General features: G+C 47.2%; 1 long non-coding RNA gene and 1 pseudogene across 1 annotated transcript in view; both read left to right on the top strand.

The window, feature by feature from the left end:
* The window catches only part of LOC139005761 (uncharacterized), a 43,088-nt gene that overhangs the window by 17,278 nt on the left and 1,998 nt on the right, over window positions 1-23,812 (top strand). The gene's annotated exons all lie outside the window — the stretch shown is intronic.
* On the top strand, window positions 8,433-22,740 carry LOC138998814 (SWI/SNF complex subunit SMARCC1-like; annotated as a pseudogene).

Here is a 23,812-nt window from a genome sequence, read left to right as displayed (position 1 = left end):
TATTTTTTTAAAAATATATTTTATTGATTTTTACAGAGAGGAAGGTAGAGGGATGGAGAGTGAGAAACATCGATGAGAGAGAAACATTGATCAACTGCCTCCTGCACACCCCCTACTGGGAATGTGCCCACAACAAAGGTATATGCCCTTGACCAGAATTGAACCCGGGACCCCTCAGTCCACAGGCTGATGCTCTATCCACTGAGCCAAACTGGTTAGGGCCAGAGGGTTTATTTTTTATTTTCATTTTTATTGATTGATTATTTTAGAGAGAGGAAGGGAGCAAGAGAAACATCAGTGTGTTGTTCCACTTACTATGCTCTCTTTGGTTGCTTCTTGTCTGTGCCCTGACCAGGGATCCAACCTGCAACCTTGCTGTATCAGGAGGAGGTTCTAACCCACTGCTCAGGGTGCTGCCTGTCAGGGCCCCTCAACAAAATCCCTCTGGTGTGCCCTGGCCCCTGCTGTGGGTCGGAGCTCCTCTGCCACAGCAAAGGTTTGGGTTCCATTCTGTCAGGTTTTGGGTTTGATTCCTGGTCCAGGCTGACTGCTGCTCAGCAAGTGACCGAGGACCATTGAAGTCCATGTGCTCTAGTCATTTGGCGGGGACCTGGGGTTCCATGGCTGACTTGGCCGACTCTGATCCCTGCCATGCCCAGTCCTCCATCCAGGGCGACTTCAACTATAAAAGTTGCGTGGCCTCCAGGTAGGTCGCCCTCTCCATGGCTCGCCAGGCTTGGTTTATCCACAGTTGCCCTGGGAGGCGGATTTCCAGGTTCCCAGGGAGAGCGCCCTCCACTCCGGACTCCCAGGGAGAGCCGGTTGGGGGCATGAGTGCTGGCTGACCTCTGCGGTTGCCCCACTAGCCCGATCTCTCCTGCTTGTGACCCCGCCCCTCCCTTCATGATCACATGTCCGGGGCCACCGGCAGGGCTGCACCCGATGCCCTGGGTGCCGCCATGCTTGTGGCCCCGCCCCACCCTTCACATAGCAGATCAGAGGGCTGCAGGCAGGCTGCACCCTGGGCCTGCACCTGGTGCTCAGGGTGCTGCCATGCCTGCTAACCTGCCCCTCCCTTCTCCATTGTAGATCCGGGGGCTGCAGGCACGGCTGCACCCGATGCCCTGGGTGCCGCCATGCTTGTGGCCCCGCCCCTCCCTTCAATCGCATACCAGGTGCAGCCGTGCCTGTGGCCCCACCTCTCCCTTCAAGATCACAGATCAGGGGACTGCAGGCTAGTTCACATCCCTGGCCCCTGTGGTCCTGCACCCTGGCTCTCTCTTCCTCCGATTGCCATGGCGATCACCAGCACCCCTGACAAGGGTGTTGCCTGGCCTGCTGGGCTTTCTGATGGCGATCACTGGCTGGGGGGCTGCCTTTGCCTGCCCCCCCAGCTCTGCCCTGCCACCATTCGGCCGGTCTTTCCCCTTTTGCCTCCCATCATTGCGCCTATGTATGCAAATTAGCCGCCATATTTGCTGACAGCTAATTTGCATATACTCACTGATTAGCCAATGAAAAGGGTAGCAGTTGTACGCTAATTACCATGTTTCTCTTTTATTAGTGTAGATTATTCATTTTTTATTTTAAAACCCATATGGTTTTATAAACCAATATCTCCTCAATAAATTCAATGAGAGAGAGAGGGAAAGATTGAAAAAGAACGATAGAAAGAAATGAAAAGAGTAGAGGCCTGGTGCACAAAATTTGTGCACTTGGGGGGCCCTCAGCCTGGCCTGTGTTCTCTTGCAGTCCAGGACCTCTCAGGGGATGTCCGACTGCTGGCTTAGGCCCCCTCCCCAAGCTGGCAGTCAACTTCCCTCTTGCAGTCTGGGACCTCTCACTCCTTACCACTCACCTGTTTGCTGCTTCTTACTGGGGGGGGGGGGGGGGGGGGGGGGGGGGCTGGAGGTGAGAGATGCTCCAGCCACCACAGCTCGGCTGGCCAGACCTGGGTCTGGCTTCTGGCTGAGCAGTGCTCACCCTGTGAGAGCGCAGTGACCACCAGGGGGCAGCTCCTGCATTGAGTGTCTGCCCCCTGGTGGTCACTGTTTGTCATAGGGACCAGTCTTTTTGCAGTTTGGTCAATTTGCATATTTACACTTTTATTGTATGGGATAAGATGATCCATGGGTACTCGCCTCATTTAGGTTTTTGTTATGTCCTCCCTGAAAGGGAGGAAGGCTTGGGAGGACAGGAGGCCCGGGACATCTTGGGCCTGCCAGGAGCAACTCCTGGGAATTTTCACTTGTGAGTGGCCTGGCTGGTCCCCTGTTCTGGCCACGGAGGGAAAAAGATTTTCCTAGCACCCCTTCTGCTGCCTGCTTGGTGGAGCTGTGCTGGCCCCGAGGGGGGACCCCCGCCCACCCTGGACACAATAGGCCCTCCAGGAACCAATGGGATGCCCTTGCTGCCTGGGATCCAAATTGGTCCCTCTGATGTTCTGGCTGGTTGTCCGGAGCCACCTGGCGGTTGCTTTTATTGTGGGGATCCTGCTGGTGGTGCTGGTGTGTGGATGCCTGGCCCTTTCTGGGGAAATTGGACCTGCAGAACCTGCGAGGCTGAAGCGCAGGCTCCTTCCGTTGTCCTCCCCTTGTTTCCCTTCTTGGCGGCCAACAGTGGCGGCTCCCATCCCCTCTTGCAGATCAAGGTGGTGAAGGGCGCTCTCCCGCCGGGCTGGGCCCCCGCCAGAAGGGATGGACATTCCTGGCAAATGGGACCCCTGTTCTTGCGCTGCCCCGGGCCCTCTCCTCTCTGTGGGATGGCGGTGTGTGGAGGGGAAGGGCTGCGGAACCGCCCCACCTGGGTTACAGGCCCCCGGTCTAATGCAGCCGGCACTCTCCGCCCGCCTCGCGGCTGTGCCTCCGGCGCCTCCCTCCCCGCAGAGGGTGAGGGAGTCGCACTTCCCTGTTGGGCGAGCTGGTGCTGCTGCTCGGCCTTGGCCCTTGGTGGTGCCCCTGGAGCGCTCCGGGACGTCCCTCAGGGCCCAGGCCCAGCTGGTGGTGCCGGTTCCCGTTCCCCGCGAGCCCTTGGGGTCCCCGCTGCCGGGTGCCCCGGAGGCGCCTGGGGGGCTCTGGCCGGACAGGGGAGGCGCGGCCTCCCGGTCGCGTGAGAGGGGCCGTGAGCGATCCGATGGGGCGAGTCAGCGACGCCGGCGGCTGCCCTGGGTTCTGCGGGTTCCTCCTCTCCCTCCGTGGATGTGGTCGGTTCTGTCCCGGGTCCTCCCGGCGCTGCCCCCGCAGCAGGCGGCTCTTTAGTTCACTGTGGACGAGGCCCCGGCGAGGCCAGAGGAGGAGCCCAGGCAGCCCGGGCGCTCCCTCCTGCCTGTGCTGCCTCGGTCCCGGTGGAGCTTCCCCGCCCCCCACCCCCCCCACTCCCCCCCACCCCCGCCCCGGGTGCCTTCGCCGGTGGAGGGGGTGTTCTGGTGAGTGGGGAGGATGCGCCCTCGGTGAGAAAGGCTTCTCAGCGATCCCGGAGAGTGCCGTGGGGTGCCGATCCCGGAGGGTGCCTTGGGGTACCGATCCCGGAGGGTGCCTTGGGGTACCGATCCCGGAGGGTGCCTTGGGGTACAGATCCCGGAGGGTGCCGTGGGGTGCCGATCCCGGAGGGTGCCTTGGGGTACCGATCCCGGAGGGTGCCTTGGGGTACAGATCCCGGAGGGTGCCTTGGGGTGCCGATCCCGGAGGGTGCCTTGGGGTGCCGATCCCGGAGGGTGCCTTGGGGTACCGATCCCGGAAAGTGCCTTGGGGTACCGATGCCAGAGGGTGCCTTGGGGTACCGATGCCAGAGGGTGCCTTGGGGTACCTATCCTGGAGGGTGCCTTGGGGTACCTATCCCGGAAGGTGCCTTGGGGTACAGATCCCGGAGGGTGCCTTGGGGTGCCGGGACCCCAGCCGCCGCCCCCTGGAAGCGCGTTGGGGAGTCCCTCTGTTTGGGCACTGGGTGTCTCGCGCACCAGCTCTGAGGGGCACAGGGAAGACGCAGTGGTGTCCTGAGGACCTGGGCCCGCGCCTCCCCTTCCCAGTCGGGGAGGGTCCCGCTGGGCCTGGCGGGACCGCTGCGTGGTTTGCGGTGGGCGTGGCAAGCGCGGCGGGGCCGCCCTGTGTGTCTGTCGGGTGCGATCCCCGCTTGTTTACCCGGTGGCCCATCCAGGTCCATTCCTTACCTCCACGTCCACCCTCCGATGTCGCCCCCGGCCCTTCCTTTGTGGGTCCACTCGCTTGCCTGCGCGACCCTCCCCGGGTCACCGCCAACGCGCCCCCATGGCGTCTGCCCACCGCGCCCCAAGAACCGGCCTTCTGCTGCGGGGTGTCGTCCCTCCCCAGTCCCCAAGGGGCGCGGTGTTGGGGGGACGGTGCCTGGTTGTGGGCGCCTGTGCCCGGGAGAAAGAGGGGATCTAGGTCCTCGGGGCGGGGCGGGCGGGTGGGCAGCGGGGCCAGGCCTAACCAGGGGGTGGAAGGAGGTTTTCCTCCGAGGCTAGTCGGGTTTCCTGGGCTCCGCGGGCCGTCCCTGGGCTGGAGGCCTCTGCGGTGAGACCCCCGCGGGTGCCCCATGGGACGCCCACTCGCGTCCCGGTCTGATTTCTTCCTTCATGGCTTTCTCCCCAGCGAATGTCCTCCCTCACCTGGCGGGGCCCCAGCGCCCCGGCCCCCACGCCGCCGCCGCCATCTCTCCCAGCTCGCCGCCCGCTGCCTGGGGGTGGTCGCCCCATCTCCTCCGTGTCCCTCAGGCCTCTGGCGGGGAGCGGGCGGCCGGGCTGGGGTTGGTGTCCTCAGTCTTCTTTTAAGGGTTTTCATCTGACTAAATCAGCCTCACCAGAATAATCCTCCTTTTGAGTAATTCAAAATTAACCGAATTCATTACATTTGCAAAATCCCTTTACAGTTGCATATTCTAATGGCTAGGGGCAAATCGCAGACCCTGCCCACACTCAAGGGAAAAGAATTATAAAGGGTGAGACACCAAAAGGCAGATATGATGAGGTCATCCTATTCTGAGATCTGTCTGCTACAATTATGTGAAGTTCCCTGAGTCTTACCATGAATGAATGGTGAATTTTACTGGATGCTTATTTTACATCTATTAATTGTTTTCTAACTTTGTTAAATGTGGGCCCTGGCCAGGTAGCTCAGTTGGGTAGAGTGTCATCCCTATACACGAAGGTTGTGGGTTTGATCCTTGGTCAGGGCACATGCAAGAATCAACCAATAGATGTATAAATAAGTGGAACTACTAATCAATGTGGTTTTTTTTTGCTTTCTCTCTCTCTCCCATCCTCTCTCTCTCTAAAATCAATCTTTAAAAATGTGTCCATGTGAATTACATTATTTGCTCTTGTTAAACTAACCTTGTGTTTCTCAGATAAACTGAACTTGGTTATGATATGTTTGTTGTTGGTTTGTGTTACACATTGCTACTTTTTCCTCTCTGTTCATGGATAATGATAATACAAGGAAGTTTAACTACTTTAACTCCATTTATACTTCTCCAAACTTATGTGCATTGCATTACATTTGAATTCTGTCTTTTTCTTTTTAATACATTTTTATTGATTTCAGGGAGGAAGGAAGAGGGAGAGAGAGTTAGAAACATCATGATGAGAGAGAATCATTGATGGGCTGCCTCCTGCATGCCCCCTACTGGGGATTGAGCCCTCATCCCTGGGCATGTGCCCTTGACTGGATTTGAGCCCAGGACCCTTCAGTCCTTAGGCTGATGCTCTATCCACTGAGCAAAAACAGCTAGGGCTTATTTTTTTATTGTATTCATTTAGATCCACTTTAGTCCTCATCCCAGGATACACTTATTGATTTTAGAGAGGGGAGAAGAGAAAGAGGTAGATGATAGATGATAGGTAGGTAGGTAGGTAAGTAGGTAGACAGATATAGACAGTTAGGTAGATAGATACCTTTTGGTATATAGGACAATGCTCCAACCAACCCAGCCACACCAGCCAGGGCTAATTTTGTCTTGTATTTTTTAAAAACACTAGACATGGTCAGCGAGGGGGGGCTCCGCAGCCGCCGCCACCGCTTCTGAGGAGCCCAGGTTCAGGCTGGGAACCTCGAGGTCCCTGGACAGCAGTGGGCGCCCCCGGAGCGGCCCCTGCCCTCCACAGGAACTGGAAAAGGGAGGGCCCAGCGCTTGATGGGGGTTCCAGGTGGGGCTTTGGGCGGCCAACACTACAAGGGCTGGTGCTGCTGGGCCCTTGCTGCTCCTGGCGGTGCTGCAGCTCTGGCTGCAGCAGCCCATCGCCCTCCTCCCCTGCTCCCCGCAGATCCATGGGCCCCATTTCCTCAGGAAAATCTAGTCACTGTGATGTGGTCCTTGAGTGCTGTCAGCCCGCAATAGCCATGAACTTGGGGATGCGATGGGAAGCGCCTGGCGGAGACTTTCAGTACTGCAGCCGCACTAAGGCCTCAGGGCCTGAAGTTCAAAGTCAGCTCCTGGCTGCTAGGTGCCCTTGGAGGACCAGGAACCTACCCTGCAGCTGCTCCACATCTCAGACCCAGTTTGAATCAGGACAGTGAGGCGTCCGTTTCCTGCGGACCCTCCAGCAGGCTTCTCCGAGGACTGAGTCGTCAGCCGGAGCTGTGGGGTCTTTACCCCATCATGAGTGACAGGCCTGGGTGGAAGGTAAAATAGAATGTAAAACAATAAAACAAATAAAACAAAACATTTTTTGTTGTTTTGTTTTATTTGTTTTATTGTTTTACATTCTATTTTATCTTTTACCATCCCCGCCCCACTGTCCCAGGGAAGAGCAGGGGGCGGCCTCTTCCTCGCTGCTTTAGTCCTGAGCTGGGTGCGCAGGTGAACAGGCAGACTCAGCAGGGAGCTCCGAAGGCACCTCTGTTTCTTTGTTATGGGGTGAGGCCACAACATTAGTAACAAAGAAACAGAATTTCTGGAGGATGAAGCCCAGAAATCAGGATTTTAAAAAGATTCCCAGGTGATTCTAATGTGCAGCCAAGGTTGAGAACCACTGGCTTAGGGAGAGGTGAGATCTGGGGTCCAGGCTGAAGGGAGAAACTTGCTCGAAAGGGGCGTGAAAGCACACAGTGGGAACTAGACTCTCAAAGGAAGATTGCTCCCCACAAAATACGCCCTGTTGGGGTAAGTGTAGCCCTCAAATGTGGAAGGGGGTCCACAGGGCTGCAGTAGAAGGAGACAATAGAAATTAACACACAGCAGGGCTGGGCAGAGGAGGACAGTCTGGAGTTCTGACAGTGCGCTGGCTGCGGAGTACCAGGAGGAGATTGGAGTCTGCACGCATCTGTGGCTTTTTTTTTCTTTCTTTTTTTTCTTTTTCTTTTTTAAATCCTTGCTTCTGATTACTAAGCCCAGTACATAGGATCTTCCAATTAAAAAACACTAGCTGAGACTACAGGGGAAAGCTGTTTTTGTGAAACCTGGAGAACAGAATGTGGAGAAAGGAACAGCAAGCCAGCTCTAGGGCAGTCCATCCCTCTAACCCAGCAGTAAGTGCGGCAGGGAAAGTCATCTAAATGCTCAGTAGGGGAGGAGTCTTTTAGCCCCAGCTATCAATACAAAAACACTACCACCCAGGGGTAGTATCAAAAATTGACTCTTGTGTGAATGCAACTAAAAGGAGACTAAGAAACGAAGAGCTCCCAACTTCTTGAAAAAAGGATTGTGGCTTATGATGCCAAGGAGCTGTGGAGGGAACTCCAATAGTGGGCTGTCTACCTGCCAAACTGAACAGTAGAGGAAGTGAACGACCTTCACTACTTCACATTTTTATTTTTTATCTTTTACTTGAGAAACTAATTTTTTTCTTTCTCACCTGATTTTACCTTTTTTTATTATATTTTTAAAATTACTATTATTACTACTATTATTTTACCTTTTTAAAGTTTGATTTTATTTTTTCTTTATTTTATTTTGGGATTATTGTTTTACATTCTATTTTTATTTTTCCAGTAGCATTATTTTACTCTATCTCAACTTTTCCTTTATACCAACACTCTTCCTCACGTTCCCCTTTTGCCCTGTTTCTCTTACCCTGTTCCTGCTTTAGTTTTTCTCTATCCTTTCTTTTTACTCCCTGTTAAAAATTGATCTTACTCATATATCTAATTTCTGCTCCCCTACTCCAAGCCATACACACTTTTCTCTTCCCTTTCTTCACTATCCAGATTTTCTTTTACTTCCCTTTTGTTTGTTTGGTTTTTGTTGTTTTGTTTTATTCTATTCTTTTTTTTCCCTTTTCTCAATGTCATTTTTGCACTCTTTTCTATCCCTTAACTCTTTTTTTTTCTGTTAGTCATCTTTATTTGGGGTTATTATTATTGTGAATACATTTGTGTTTGGTGACCTGTGCACTGTGTATTGTTGTGGTATATTTTGTGCCTTTAAGTCAACGCAGGAGAGAGAGAGCTACATAACCAGACATCTAGAGAGGAGCGATCATGGGGAGACAAAGAAACAGCCCGCATACAAAAGAAAACGAGGCATCAGCAGAAAAAGAAGTAAATGAAGTGGATGCAAGCAAAACATCAGAGAAAGAACTCAGAGAAATGGTCATAAGGTCGCTGAAAAGGATAGAAGACAAATTCAATAATATGTGTAAGAACCAAGAGGAAATAAAGAACCAAGAAGAAATGAAAAATGACATCACTGCAATAAAGAACTCAATAAAAAGCATCAACAATAGACTAGAAGTAGAGGACCGCATCAGTGAACTAAAAGACGAAGTAGGAAAAAATACCCAAGCAGAGCAGCATCTAGAAAAAAAAAAAAGGAGACGAGTCTAAAGCAGCGGTTCTCAACCTGTGGGTCGTGACCCCTTTGGGGTCGAACGACCCTTTCACAGGGGTCGCCTAAGACCATCGGAAAACACATATATAATTACATATTGTTTTTGTGATTAGTCACTATGCTCTAATTATGTTCAATTTGTAACAATGAAAATATATCCTGCATATCAGATATTTACATTACAATTCATAACAGTAGCAAAATTACAGTTATGAAGTAGCAACAAAAATAATTTTATGGTTGGTGGTCACCACAACAGGAGGAACTGTATTAAAGGGTGGCGGCATTAGGAACATTGAGAACCACTGGCCTAAAGGAACTTTGGGACAACACGAAATGAAACAACATCCACATAATAGGGGTGCCAGAAGGAGAGGATACTGAGCAAGGGATAGAAAACCTGTTTGAAGAAATAATGACAGAAAACTTCCCTAATATAAGGAAGAAAAAACTCACACAAGTCCAAGTAGCTCACAGAGTCCCAAACAAGATGAACCCCAAAAGACTGACACCAAGACACATTATAATTAAATTGGCAAACATCAATGATAAAGTAAGAATCTTAAAGGCTGCCAGAGAGAGACAGAAATTTACCTACAGAGGATCACCCATCAGACTAGCAACTGATTTCTCAACAGAAACACATCAGGCCAAAAGGGAATGGAATGAAACATACAAAGTCATGCAAAGGAAGGGTTTGAATCCAAGAATACTGTACCCAGCAAGGCTATCAATCAAAATTGAGGGTGAAATAAGGAGCTTCACAGACAAAAAAGATGAACAAAGGGAGTTTATTACCACCAAACCAGCAATGCAAGAAATGTTAAAGGGTTTGCTGTAAAAAGAAGAAATCGGAAGGGAAGAAGGAACACAGGCCTAAAGAATAAAAATGGCGACAAACAAGTACCTATCAATAATAACTTTACATGTAAATGGATTAAATGCCCCAATCAATGCGTGCCTTTTTCTATCTTTCCATGTGTTTGTGGGATGAGGGACCAAGGCAGTAGGCATCTTTTAGGCACTACAGAGCTGCTTCCACACTGGAACTGTTTTACTCTCCTTCAAAGAAAACTGTGCCTTCTTCCCTCCATCAGTATCCTCCTTTGCTGGTATCTGTTGAACTTTAGTCTCTCCCTTACAATTTTAAGGATGTTGACATATCCTATTTTTTCCTTCCTTTTATACCACACATTCTTGTCATGCTTAAAGCTACCCTTCTTATATTGTCTCTTTTTTTTTTTTAAATTGAGGCCAGTACCATCATATATCCAGACAATGAAACCAGAAATCTGGGAATCATGAAGAAGCTTCACTTTCTGTATTTACCTCATGCTTCATACTTTTAGTCATTTACCAAATCCTATTGATTTGAATTACCTGAGTTAGCAGGTCTTATGTTTCCAGGTTAATGAGGGTTGATCACAGACCTACTCTGAGATCCCAATGAAAGCTGTACACCATTTCCACAGAAAATGCACACTCACGTGCACTTCTGCTATTCTAGGGATCCATTAGTCCTCTTTTTGCTTTAATGGCCACTGCCTTAGTTTCAGCTCACGTTATTTTTTTCTCTAGCCCTCTCTGTTCTTCCTTAATGTTTCTCCACTAAGCCATCTTCCATCTAATACCAGTGTAATTTCATAAGTGAACAGTGTTTCAGTTACATTATTTAAGATATTTCAGTGGTTCCCTTTTATATCAGGGCCTTCCATAGTCTGGCACTGGCTCACTGTTACACACCCTCTTCTCTTTCATTGTATCCCAGGAATACTGTGGCACTTAGTTTCCTAAACTTTTCATGTATGTCATCTCTCTGTGCCTTTGCCTATTCTGTTTCTTCTGTGTAGACTGTGGCTCCTCTTCCCCTTTGCCTGTGGACTCCTATATTTAGTCACTTTCAGAAATTTGTTTAAGTATCAAATCCTCCTCTTTGTTCAACCCTGTCAAGAGTTAATCACTTTGTCCACTGTATGGCTTACTCATGAGTGTACATAGTACACAGCACTGTAATTCTTTTTTATAGATCGATTCCATACTAGGTGAAAAGCTCGTTTGTGGTAGGAACTGGACTGCGTCTTCTAATCTTTTCTAAAACATATACCCTTATAAGGGCAGGAACCTTATCTATCTGCCTGTATCCCCAGCAGACAGTGCAACATTTGGAATGTGGTGGGCACTTGCATTGTTGAACAAATGAATGAATTATTGTTATTCCTATTTTACAGACCAAAGAAACCTGACTCCAAGTATACGAAAATCTGCATTTACACAACAAATAAACTGTGAATTAATTATTTGAAATCCTGCTCTATGCCAGGCACTGTAGTAATCACTGGATATCTACAGGCAAATTAGACAGCTGCTGCACTTGCATTTAGCACACTATCTCCACATCATAGGTACTTATAATTATTTAGGGGTGGGGCCGGAGATGCGCGGAGAGTGCAGACGAAGAGGGAACACCCCGCGGGCCTGGGCGGGTTGGGAGGTGGAGACTGCGGACAGCGACAATGGCAGCTGCAGCAGCGGCAGGCTGATGGGCCTGGCCATGTGCACGGGCGGAAGGACGGGGCCTGGCCGGTAAGTTGTGGGAGAGCCCAGAGACCGTGTTCCAGCTGGACTCGGTGCGCCTGTGGCTGGGTAAGCACTACAAGAAGTACGTCCACGCGGATGCGCCCACCAATAAGACGCTGGCGGGGCTGCTGGTGCAGTTCCTGCAGTTCCAGGAAGATGCCTTTGGAAGCATGTCGCCAACCCGGCCTTCACCAGGCTCCCTGCTGAATGTTTCATGGATTTCACAGATGGAGGTGCCTTGTGTCACATTTTCGGGGCTGCTTACAAGTATAAGAATGGCCAGGGCTGGGGGAGGTTTGATCTACAGAATCCATCCGGAATGGATCGTAATGTTGAGATGTTTATGAATATTGAAAAAACATTGGTGCAGAGCAATTACCTGACCAGACCCAACATCTACGTCATTCCAGACATTGATCTGAAGTTGGCTAACAAATTGATGTCAAACGACATCAGGGCACATTCACTGACGAGAAGTGGAAAGCTTCCCACCACATTTACCAACGTTCTTCCTCACAAGAGGACGAACAGTGATTGAGACCCTTGATGAGGAAGGACAAGTAAGTGCTGGTCCACTGGGGCTTTTACCCTGGCAGCTATTATACTTGGGTCCATAGTAATGACGTTGATGCTGAAATTGAAGATCCACCAATTCCTCAGTGAGCTGTGGAAGGTTCATGCAAAATGGATTTTGGACACTGGTGTGTTCAAGGAATGGATGAATGCGGACTATGAGGTGGATGAGAACAGGAAGCCCATGAGTCTTCAACAGAACAGCAAATTTCCACAAAAAATGAAGAACCTGTCAGAAGTCAAGAGGGAAGAGATAGGAAGGCATCAGCTAATGCTCTAAAGAGGAAACATTCGCCTTCCCCACTACCCCCCACGCCCACAGAATCACGGAAGAAGAGTGGGAAGAACGGCCAAGCTAGCCTCTATGGGAAGGGCAGGAGTCAGAAAGAGGAAGATGAACAGGAAGACCTTACCAAGGACATGGAAGACCCCACACCTGTGCCCAATATAGAGGCAGTGGTGCTTCCCAAAAATGTAAATCCAAAGAAAGTGAGAATACACCTTTAAAGGAGGAACTGAAGCTGATCTAGATGAGCAGGATGAAGAAAGAGTCACAACAGGAGGAAAGGAAGATGACGATCCCAGGAAAGGTGATCAGAGTTGGCTGGTTGACCCTGGTGAGGGTAATGTGATGGAGCAGACCAATCACATCATCATTCCCAGCTACCCATCTGGTTTGATTATAACTGTATTCATGTGATTGAACGTCAGCTCTTCCTGAGTTTTTTCAATGGAAAAAACAAATCCAAGACTCCAGAGATATACTTGGCATATTGAAATTTTATGATTGACACATACCAACTAACCCCCCCCCCCCCCCCCCGCCCCAAGAATATCTAACCAGCACCACCTGCCAAGGAACTTGACTGGAGACGTGTGTGCTCTGATGAGGGTTCACACCTTCCTAGAGCAGTGGGGCCTTGTTAATTACCAGGTGGACCCAGAAAGCCAGCCCATGGCGATGGGACCCCCGCCTACCTCACTTCAATGTGCTGACTGATACCCCCTCCGGGCTTGTGCCTCTACACCTTCCATCACCTCAGGTACCTGCTGCTCATCAGATGTTAAATTTTCCTAAGAAGAACAAGGAAAAATCAATTGATTTGCAGAACTGACATTTACTCCAAAAAAATCTTGGCACAGAGTAAAGGTGCAGCGCTGGAAGGGAGTGGACACAGCAGGAGACCCTGCTGCTACTGCTGGAGGCCTGGAGATGTACAAGGGTGATTGGACAAAGTGTTGGAGCACGTGGGCAGTCTTCCACTTCCTGAGGCTCCCCAACGAGGACCCATACGTGGAGAACTCTGACGCCTACCCAGGGCCCCTGACCTCCCTGCCGGTCCCTTTCAGCCAGTCAGGAAACCCCTTCAGCCAGTCAGGAAACCCGTCATGAGCATGGTAGCCTTTCTGGCGTCTGTGGTGGAGCCTCCAGTGGCATCTGCTGCAGCTAAAGCAGCTTTGGAGGAGTTTCCTCAGTCAGGGAGGAGGTGCCCCTGGAACTGGTTGAAGCTCATGTCAAGAAAGTACAAGAAAGAAACCAAGATGGCGGCATAGGTAAACAGCAGAAATGGCTGCCTCGCACAACCACTTCAAAAATACAAATAAAAGACAAAATGAACATCATCCAGAACCACAGGAAGGCTGGCTGAGTGGAAATTCTACAACTAGAAGGAAAGAGAAAAGCACACTGAGACTCAGAGGAGGTGCAGAAGTAAAGTGCAGAGGTACCGAGGCGTGAGCATGGAAAGGGCTGACAACAGAGGACACAGTTGTCTTTTTTAATCGGGAGGGAGTCACAAGCTCCCAAATGCTCTGAACTCCAGTTCTGGGCGAATCTCTGGGGACCCAGACTCATATGGGGAGAAACTGGACTGTCTGGCATCAGTCGGAACTCGAGGGCGGCTTTCTCTCAGAGGTACCGGCAGTGATTACCGTGGGACACTGAGACGCGGTGCCTCTTAGGGCAGGGCTGAGGATCAGCCATAGCTGTTTGCTCCACCCTGTTGATTCCCTGAGACCATGCCCCACCCAAGCTGTACACAGAGGCTTTTGCATATGAATGGCCTGACCCTTTGAAATCTAAAATTACCTAACAAACTGCAGCTTGGTCAGAGAGACTCAGAACATCCAAAAGAAGGCCCAAGGCCCCACAGAAACTTGCATTGCTTCACAGCTGGGCCTCATCTGGGCACCTCCAAACCCCAAACAAAGAAGAAGAATCTGCAGATCTCTCCATAGCTCCTGCTGGGTAGCCTCAGGTAGAGGCTAAATTGATGCCTCCTTAGAGATCCAAGAGCCAGTGTACCCAGTGGTCAGATTGGGACCATCCAGATTACAACTCCTCAGATCCATAAGGGACACACTCAGGGGGCAGACTCAGTGAGCACCAAAGCCCCACTGAAGCAAGTCTTGCCCCAGAAGGGTGTCTCCAGCACAGAAGTTCTCCCACTGTAGACACAGCTGAATCTCACAGCCAATTGGCATGGAGTTCAAATCCTCCCACTGATACCAAAAACAATCAAGGCTTAACTAAAAGAAGACTATGCACAAAGCCCACAAAGGGGTGCACCAAGAGTGTCCACCTCAGGTAATTGGGGAAGCTAAGCCATTGGGCCCTATAGGACACCTAGCACAGAAAGCCACTCTATCAACACAGGGAAGCAGCCAAAATGTGGAGACAAAGAAACAGGTCACAAATGACAGAAATGGAGGAAAGCAAACTATTGGATATAGAGTTCAAAACCACGGTTATAAGGTTTTTCAAGAATTTTCTAGAAACCGCCGATAAATTTAGTGAGACCCTCAATAAATCTAGTGAGACCCTCGAGGATATGAAAAAGGACCAACTAGAAATTAAGCATACAGACTGAAATAAAGAATATTATACAGAGATCCAACAGCAGACTAGAGGATCACAGGAATCAAGTCAAAGATTAGAAATACAAAGAAACAAAAAACACCCAACCAGAAAAACAAAAAGAAAAAAGAATCCAAAAATATGAAGGTAGTGTAAGGAGCCTCTGGGACAACTTCAAGCATACCAACATTCGAATTATGGGGGTGCCAGAAGAGAGAGAGCAAGATATTGAAAACCTATTTGAAGAAATAATGACAGAAAATTTCCCCTACCTGGTGAAAGAAATAGATTTATAAGTTCAGGAAGCTCAGAGAACCCCAAACAAAAGGAACCCAAAGAGGACCACACCAAGACACATCATAATTAAAATGCCAAGAGCAAAAGACAAAGAGAGTATCCTAAAAGCAGCAAGAGAAAAACAATCAGATACCTACAAGGGAGTACTCATACTATTGTCAGCTGATTTCTCAACAGAAACTATGCAGGCCAGAAGAGAGTGGCAAGAAATATTCAGTGTGATGAATAGCAAGAACCTACAACCAAGATTAGTCTACCCAGTAAAGCTATCATTCAGAATTGAAGGTCAGATAAAGAGCTTCACAGATAAGAAAAAGCTAAAGGAGTTCATCACCACCAAACCAGTATTATACGAAATGCTTAAAGGTATCCTTTAAGAAGAGGAAGAAGAAGAAAAAGGTAAAGATACAAATTATGATCAACAACTACACATCTATCAACAAGTGAATCTAAAAATCAAGTGAATAAATCAGGGGTCCTCAAACTTTTTAAACAGGGTGCCAGTTCACTGTCCCTCAGACCGTTGGAGAGCTGGACTGTAGTTTAAAAAAAAAACTATGATCAAATTCCTATGCACACTGCACATATCTTATTTAGGGAGAAAAAAGTAGAACATGAGGTTTCCGAAGGAAACATAGCCACGGCCGCAGCAGCTGCTCTTGCCTCAGCTGCAACCAAAGCCAAGCACCTGGCTGCCGTGGAAGAGAGAAAGATCAAGTCCCTGATCACGCTCCTGGCTGAGACACAGGTGAAGAAACTGGAGATCAAACGCCAGCATTTCAAGGAGCTGGAGATGAACCTGGACAGAGAGAACGAGGCTTTAGAACAGCAGAGGCAGCAGCTGCTCACTGAATGCCAGAACTTCCACATGGAACAGCTGAACTAGGCAGAATTGCGAGCCCGCCAGCAAATGGAGCAGCAGCACAGGCAGAACCCTGCACAGGGCCACCAGCACACGGCGGGCCCGGGCCTGGCTCCACTGGGAACAGCAGGGCACCCCGGCATGCTGCCTCACCAGCAACCCCCACCCTACCCTCTGATCCAGCACCAGATGCCGCCACCCCACCCCCCCAAGCCAGGTCAGATACCAGGAAGGAAGGAAGGAAGGAAGGAAGGAAGGAAGGAAGGAAGGAAGGGAGGGAGGGAGGGAGGGAGGGAGGGAGGAAGGAAGGAAGGAAGGAAGGAAGGAAGGAAGGAAGGAAGGAAGGAAGGAAGGAAAAAGAAAAGAAAACTTTTTTAAAAAGGAGTAGATAGTGCTGACATTTAGCTCATGGTTAGGCTGGCCAGGGAGCAGGTCCCCACGCTACCTCTTGCAGCACCAGGGTGAGTGGACTTGAGTGAAGCGGTACTTTTGGGTTGGGATGGGGCCCAGCAAGTGGGGCCTGGTCGGCAGCCTCCTGCTTCCCCTCCCTCTCTGAGATCTCACATTCTGGTGTCACGGAGCTCATGGAAACAGCATATGCTGGAGGGTCTGGAGCTTGGCCGGCAGTGGGAGCTATTCCAGAGGAAGAGCCACGGAAATGCCTTAACTGGAGCCCATTCCTACGCTGCTGAGGAGTGACTTGAGATGACTTGAGCCTCTTGGTTTCTCCACTGGCCTCCTTGCGTGGGTGTGGGAATGCTGTGCGCATCCGCTTCCCAGAGCTCCTCCTCTTCCCCTCACAGTCTCTAATGGCAGTTTCAGTTGGAATGCCAGTGGAACATCTTTTGGGGATCTTTTCTACACATTTTATAAGCTTTACATATGAGAGGGTATAGGTGGGCGGCCCTGGTCCCGTGGGCACTGGAGCCAGAACCTTGCTCCTCGTGTTTGTTCTGGGCTCAGAGTGAGAGTGAGCTTGTTGCTACTGGTGTTCAGTTCCCATGGGTTTGCCTCCAGGACAACCCCAGTGCCTTCTGACAATGGCCCGGGTTTTCCCTATTTCCCGCCAGTTTTTCCCAAAGAAAACTCATTCCAAATGCTTACCTTTTCCACTGGGGTCTTAAAGGAAAATGAAATTCTGGTTCATACTGTGGTCCCTTGGAACCTCAGGTTTTTAATGTGATCACTTTCAAATTTAAAAGATCCAGATGGAAATATTTTTTACTACACTGGTAATAATTCTACACAGTACCCGAACTCTTAACCCTGTTACGTTTCAGTATAAGTAGTGACTTTTTCTTTTCATGTCTTTGATCTGGTTTCCTTCCTGTAATACAGCCACTCGATTTTGTGAGGGGGGAATAATACATGATTTTTGTACAAACATGTTTCTCAGTGTGTTATTATTTCAGGAAAATGAAGAGAGGGAGTTTTGGGAGATTGGAGGAAATTGATCAAGAAGGCCTAACTCCCTCTTTTTCAGTGAATAAATGGATCGTCACTTCTGGGGGGAGAAAATAATTGTTTAGTCAAAAAGTGGAAAAGAAATTATTTAACAGATCAGATTTCTTCATTCAGAAATACTTATTAAGCATTTAAATTGATGAAAAAAAAACAGAAAGAAGAGATTGTATAAGAGCAAACTTTCTAGAATGATAGAAATACCCTACATTTTCTTTTAGGGGGTGTTCACAGGTCTATATAGTTGAAAAATTTATCAAATTGAACACTTAACACAAAGTTCAGCAGGCTGAACACTAAGTTAAGCCTCAATATAAAATAAAATAAATTGAGCCAAGCATTATTTACACACCAAGGAGACAGTGGTGATGCAGGCAAATAAGGCCCCTGCCCTTGTAGATCTTCTATTGTGATGCGAGGGGATATGATAGTTGGGTGTAGCCATTAAAGTTCATGTTTCCAAAGGATACTAAGGAATTGGAAAATGTTTCTGATATAATATTAAGTGAAAAAATTATGATATACACTGTATGGTCTATATCATACGGTATCAATTTTGCTTTTTAAGTATTTAAAGCATACATGTATGTACATCAAAAAAATTTAAAAAACACCCCAGAATATAGACATGTAAAAAAAAAATGTTACTTATTCTTGACTGGTGGGATTGAAGTTACTTTTTTATATTTTTCTAAATTTTAAAAAATAAATCTTATTTTTTTATAATCCTAAAATAAAAATATACTGCACAAAATATGCATTATACCTAACAATTAGTAGGTGACAGTTTTTTCATCATAGTATCAAAAATATCTGTAATAGCACAACATATATCAAACAGGTTCACAGGAAATAGCTGGTCTTAAAAGTTTTTTTTTAAGTTTTATGTTTGATTTTTCTGTATTTCATATTTCTTCACTAAAATCAGCATTAATAAAGCAATTTCTAATTGAGCTTTATAGGCTGTATTATTTTCCTTTATAAAGCTTTTCTGTAGTTCAAATGAAGTTTATCATTAATAAGCAGGTTATACTAAAAGTGTTATATAAGTTATTTTGTTGTCAGAGATAGTAGTACCTTTCATTACTTTACCAGTATATCACCGTTTTTCGACCAGTGTATGGTAAGAATTTTTGAAACACGCAATAACTGACTATTTAGTCAGGAATACTGACCTTTTTCCTTAGATTGTAAACCCCCCCTGCCGCAAAACAAAAAACAAAAAAACCCCAGCAGCTAACAACAATAGCTGTCCAGTGTGAATGAATCAAAATGACACCCTTTTGCCCTAGCCAGTTTTGCTCAGTGGATAGAGCATTGGCCTGCAGACTGGAGGGTTCCAGGTTCATTTCCAGTCAAGGGCATATGCCTGGGTTGCAGCTCGATCCCCAGTAAGAGGTGTGCAGAAGGCAGATGATCAGTGATTACCTCTCATTATTGATGTCTTTCTCTCTCTCTCTCTCTCTCTCTCTCTCTCTCTCTCTCTCTCCCTCTCCCTTCCTCTCTGAAATCAATAAAAGTATTTTATATTTTAAAAAAAATCTATGTTAAGGTTTTCATCTTTACATTCTTTTGTCGTTGTTTTTTTCATTCTCATCCTTACTTTATTAATTTATTTACTTCTTTTTCTTGCTTTCCCCCCAATTCATTTACTTTTTGACTTTGAGTCATTAACCTCTTTTAACTTTTTAATTTGTAATATACAGTATGATACTTAATGTCATCCTACATTCAACAAACATCTATTGTATAACTACTCTTTCAAGATACTATGTTGGAAGTGGGATCACTGGGTCAAATGGGAATTCCATTTTTAACTTTTTGAGGAAACTCCATCCTGTCTTCCATAGTGGCTTCACCACTCTGCATTCCCACCAGCAGTGTACGAATGTTCCTTTTTCTCCACATCCTCTCCAGCACTTGTCGTTTGTTGATGATAGCCACTCTGACGGGTGTGAGACGGTACCTCATTGTTGTTTTGATTTACATCGCTTGGATGATTAGTGACTTTGAGCATGTTTTCATATGTCTCTTGACTTTCTGAATGTCCTCTTTTGAAAAGTGTCTACTTAGACCCTTTTTCCATTTTTTGATTGGATTGTTTATCTTCCTTTTGTTAAGTTGTATGAGTTCCCTATAAATGTTGGAGATTAAACCCCTATCGGTGATAACATTGGCAAATATGTTCTCCCATGCAGTGGGCTTTCTTGTTGTTTTGTTGATGGTTTCTTTTGCTATACAAAAGCTTTTTATTTTGATGTAGCCCCATTTGTTTATTTTCTCTTTAGTTTCCAATGCACTAGGAGCTGTATCAGTGACAAGACTGCTTCGGCATATGTCTGAGATTTTGTTGCCTTTGGATTTCTTTAGTATTTTTATGGCTTCCCATCTTCCATTTAAGTCCTTTATCCATTTTGAGTTTATTTTTGTGTATGGTGTAAGTTGGAGGTCTAGTTTCATTTTTTGCATGGATCTATCCAATTTTCCCAATACCATTTATTGAAAAGACTGTCTTGACTTGATCCCACTTCTAGGAATATAACCCAAGAAACCAGAAACACCAATCAGAAAGGATATATGCATCCCTATGTTCATAGCAGCACAATTTACCATAGCTAAGATCTGGAAACATCCTAAGTGCCCATCAGCAGATGAATGGATTGGAAAACTGTGGTACATATACACAATGGAATACTATGCTGCTGTAAAAAAGAAGGAATTCTTACCATTTGCCACAGCATGGATGGAACTGGAGAGCATTATGCTAAGTGAAATAAGCCTATCAATGAAAGAAAAATACCACATGATTGCACTCATTTATGGATAATAAAGACCATTATAAACTGATGAACAAAAAAAGATACAGAGGCAGAGCAGCATTGAACAGACTGTGAAACTATAGTGGGAAGGCTGGGGAGAGGTTGGGGGGGTGGTAAGAGATTAACCAAAGGACTTGTATGCATGCATATAAGCATAACCAATGGACACAAGACACTGCGGGGTAGGGGAGGCTGGGGAAGGTCAAGGAGGGAAAAAAGGAGACATATGTATTACTCTTTGTAATACTTTAAGCAATAAAAAATAAAAAGATACTATACTGGATCTTGGGGCCAATATTCATATAAGGTAATTGCCTGATCTAGAAGATCAGTATAAATAAATACTTGCAATATAATATGATGAGTAAAGAAAGGACTGATATTTATATTCTACATTATTCATTCAGTGAGTCATTCATTAAACATTTCTTAGGAGTCTACTTTGTTCCAGAAGAGTAGTATCACACAGCTCCTTTTCTTACAGGCTTATGGAAGTCAGCTTTATAAATAGATAAAAATCTACTTATATAAAAACCCTGGGTGTAACATTACGTCCCGAACCTCGACCAACCGGAAGGAAGTCAGTCCTGGAGGGGTGTCTTGGAAACAGCTGTGCCCTCCCCGAGCTGTTTCCCAGAGGGTGAGGTTTCAGGCAGGAACCACCCTCGGAGGGGAGCGTGGAAGTACTGAGTGCTGGGTTGCCTTGCCAAGGGCTGCACCTTCCCCGAGCTGTTTCCCACAAGGCCTGAGGGAAGAACCCACCCTCAGAGCACCAGGAGCACCCAGCAGCAGTCAGTCCTGGGTTGCTGAGGCAGAGGCCACAGTGTGGTAGAACTCTGGGTCTGGCCCAACAGGGGGTGTGGCCAGCCTTCAAGCCAGACAGTAGGTAGGAGGCAGCCCCATTCCTCACAGAATCTGCTGTTGGATAGCTTGCTGTCAGTGGCCTGCCAGCCAGGAACCCCATTCACCTGCACCCCGGACCCTGACAGGAGGGAGGAGGGAGCCCCATTCCACACGGAATTGACAGGTGGCCAGCTTGCTGTCAGGGGCCTGCCAGCTAGGAATCCTATTCACCTGCATATCTGTATAAATTTTTGTGTTTTTTTAAAAAAAATTTTATTGATTTTTTACAAAGAGGAAGGGAGAGGGATAGAGAGTTAGAAACATTGATCAGCTGCCTCCTGCACACTCCCTACTGGGGATGTGCCTGCAACCAAGGTACATGCCCTTGACCGGAATCAAACCTGGGACCCTTGAGTTCACAGGCTGATGCTCTATCCACTGAGCCAAACCGGTTAGGGCTGTATAAAGTTTTAATACATTATATTAGAGGTTGTGGTGGTACGGTTTTACCCACAGCATCTACAGGAATTGCTGTAAATTTACTTCTCAGTGGAAGCACTTTTCATTCCCAATATAAATTACCGATTCCATTAAATGAAACTTCAATTTCTAGACTCGATATGAAGAGTGAAGTTGCTAAAACTATTAAAAAGGCCCAACTTCTCATTATTGATGACTACTGCATCTTAGAAACTAGATTTTGAGTTTTACTTCATTTTAATTATTTAAATTTAAATTGTCACACCTGTGTTTTAATTATGTTTTTTACTTTGTATATTTTATGATGCTTTGACATCTTGGGGCCCTTGTTGGCCTTGGAGAACCTGCCTCTCCAGGACCAGCTAATTCCCAAAGATAATAAACAACTTGCTGGTAGAGCTCACCTTTCATATGCAAATCAACCAATCCAAAGCCTACACTTTGCCCTACCACTGCGGTTCTCAACCTGTGGGTCACGACCCCTTTGGCGGTTGAACGACCCTTTCACAGGGGTTTGCCTAAGACCATCCTGCATATCAGATATTTACATTACGATTCGTAACAGTAGCAACATTACAGTTATGAAGTAGCAACGAAAATAATTTTATGGTTGGGTCACAACATGAGGAACTGTATTTAAAGGGCCATAAGGTTGAGAACCACTGCCCTACCACCTATCTAAATCACTTACCAATCAGGCTTTCCCCTGTCCCAAATCACCCTGGGTCAGGTATGAAACAACTAGGGACCACCTCAACAGCTGAGAGCCCACTGAAATTATTCACTCCTAAACTGCTTACCCTGCCCCACCTCGCTGTTTCCTGGAAGCCACAATAAAGGCTTGTGCCCAGGCTATCCTGTCACCTTCCATCTGATCAACCCTGGTACTTTCCCTGTGTCCTGTGTGGCATGGTGTGGCCCCTCCTCTTGGGAACTGTAAGTAATAAACTTTTCTTTCAAGGCAGTTGTCTCTGTGTCTGTCATCTTATATCTGACTAGAGGCTCGGTGCATGAAATTTGTGCATGGGGGAGTGTGGTTCCCCTCAGCCCAGCCTGCACCCTCTTCGATCCAGGACCCCTTGGGGGATGTCCCGGGGATCAGGCCTAAATTGGCAGTCAGACATCCCTCTCACAATCCTGGACCTCTGGTTCCTAATCGTTCACCTGCCTGCCTGCCTGGTTGCCCCTAACTGCACCCCACCGGCCTGATTGCCCCTCACTGCCTCTGTGTGCCAGCCTGATCACCCCTAACTGCCCCCCCCCCCCGGCCTGGTCACCCCTTATTGCCCTCCCTGCTGGCCTGGTCACCCCCAACTGCCCACCTCTGCTGGCCAGGTCGCCCCTAACTGCCCTCCCGGTCAGCCTGGTCACCCCCAACTGCCCCCCCCCACCCCACTGACCTGGTCACCCCACACAGACTGCTGTTCAGTCGTTTTGTCATCCCGCACTAACACCCCTGCCGGCCTGGTCGTAGGCAGCCATCTTGTGATGATGTGAGGGTTAATTTGCATATTACCCGATAGGCCCTGAGGGAAGGATGTCAAATGATAATTCTTTAAGGACAGAAAGGATTCCCTAAAGAGCCCAGCAGAGGTTGAACACTAACCAACATTTGGTAAAAACATGCTAAAATGTTTATCTTATTTCCTGGTGTGTTTATCTCCACAGGCATAGGACCATTTAATTTATGTTACTTATATTTCCTGTGCCCCAGAATGGTGCTGAGAACTAAAGAAGGCACTTGAAGAACACTTAGGAATAAGATGTATCTAACAATGAGAACATTTCATATACAAAAATTTTAATTAGTTTTTTAAAATAGTCGCTCTTACACAACATCTATGTGTTTCTTTAAGAATCACTATGCCTTACCAAAAAAGTTAAAACATATTCTGTCTGAAATTATATATGAATGGTAAAGTACAGATATTCTGTTGTATGCTTTTAAACTTTGTAGAAATATTTTCTAAACCTATGAAATATATCACACATTGAATTTGGTTTATAATTATGGGTTATATTTCCTGAAAAAAAAAACGATAAACACAAATATACTTAGGATAATGATAGGATATTTGATATAGGACCTATCTCTGAAAATTTTGTTTTCCGTTTCACAAGTCTCAAGCTAGCCCACAAATGAAACAAGGTGGTCCTAGGTACAGGCAGCTTCATTTACTGATTCATGGTTTTAAAGATGAATAGTTAAGAAATTAAAGAGAGGCAAGGAATAAAGAGCCTGCTTAAGGATGAAACATGCTG

Source organism: Myotis yumanensis, unplaced genomic scaffold (genome assembly GCF_028538775.1).
Source record: "Myotis yumanensis isolate MYYU_CA2020_CCGP unplaced genomic scaffold, mMyoYum1.0.hap1 SCAF_1, whole genome shotgun sequence".
Lineage (NCBI taxonomy): Eukaryota > Metazoa > Chordata > Mammalia > Chiroptera > Vespertilionidae > Myotis > Myotis yumanensis.
This window is presented reverse-complemented; position numbering and strand designations above follow the sequence as displayed.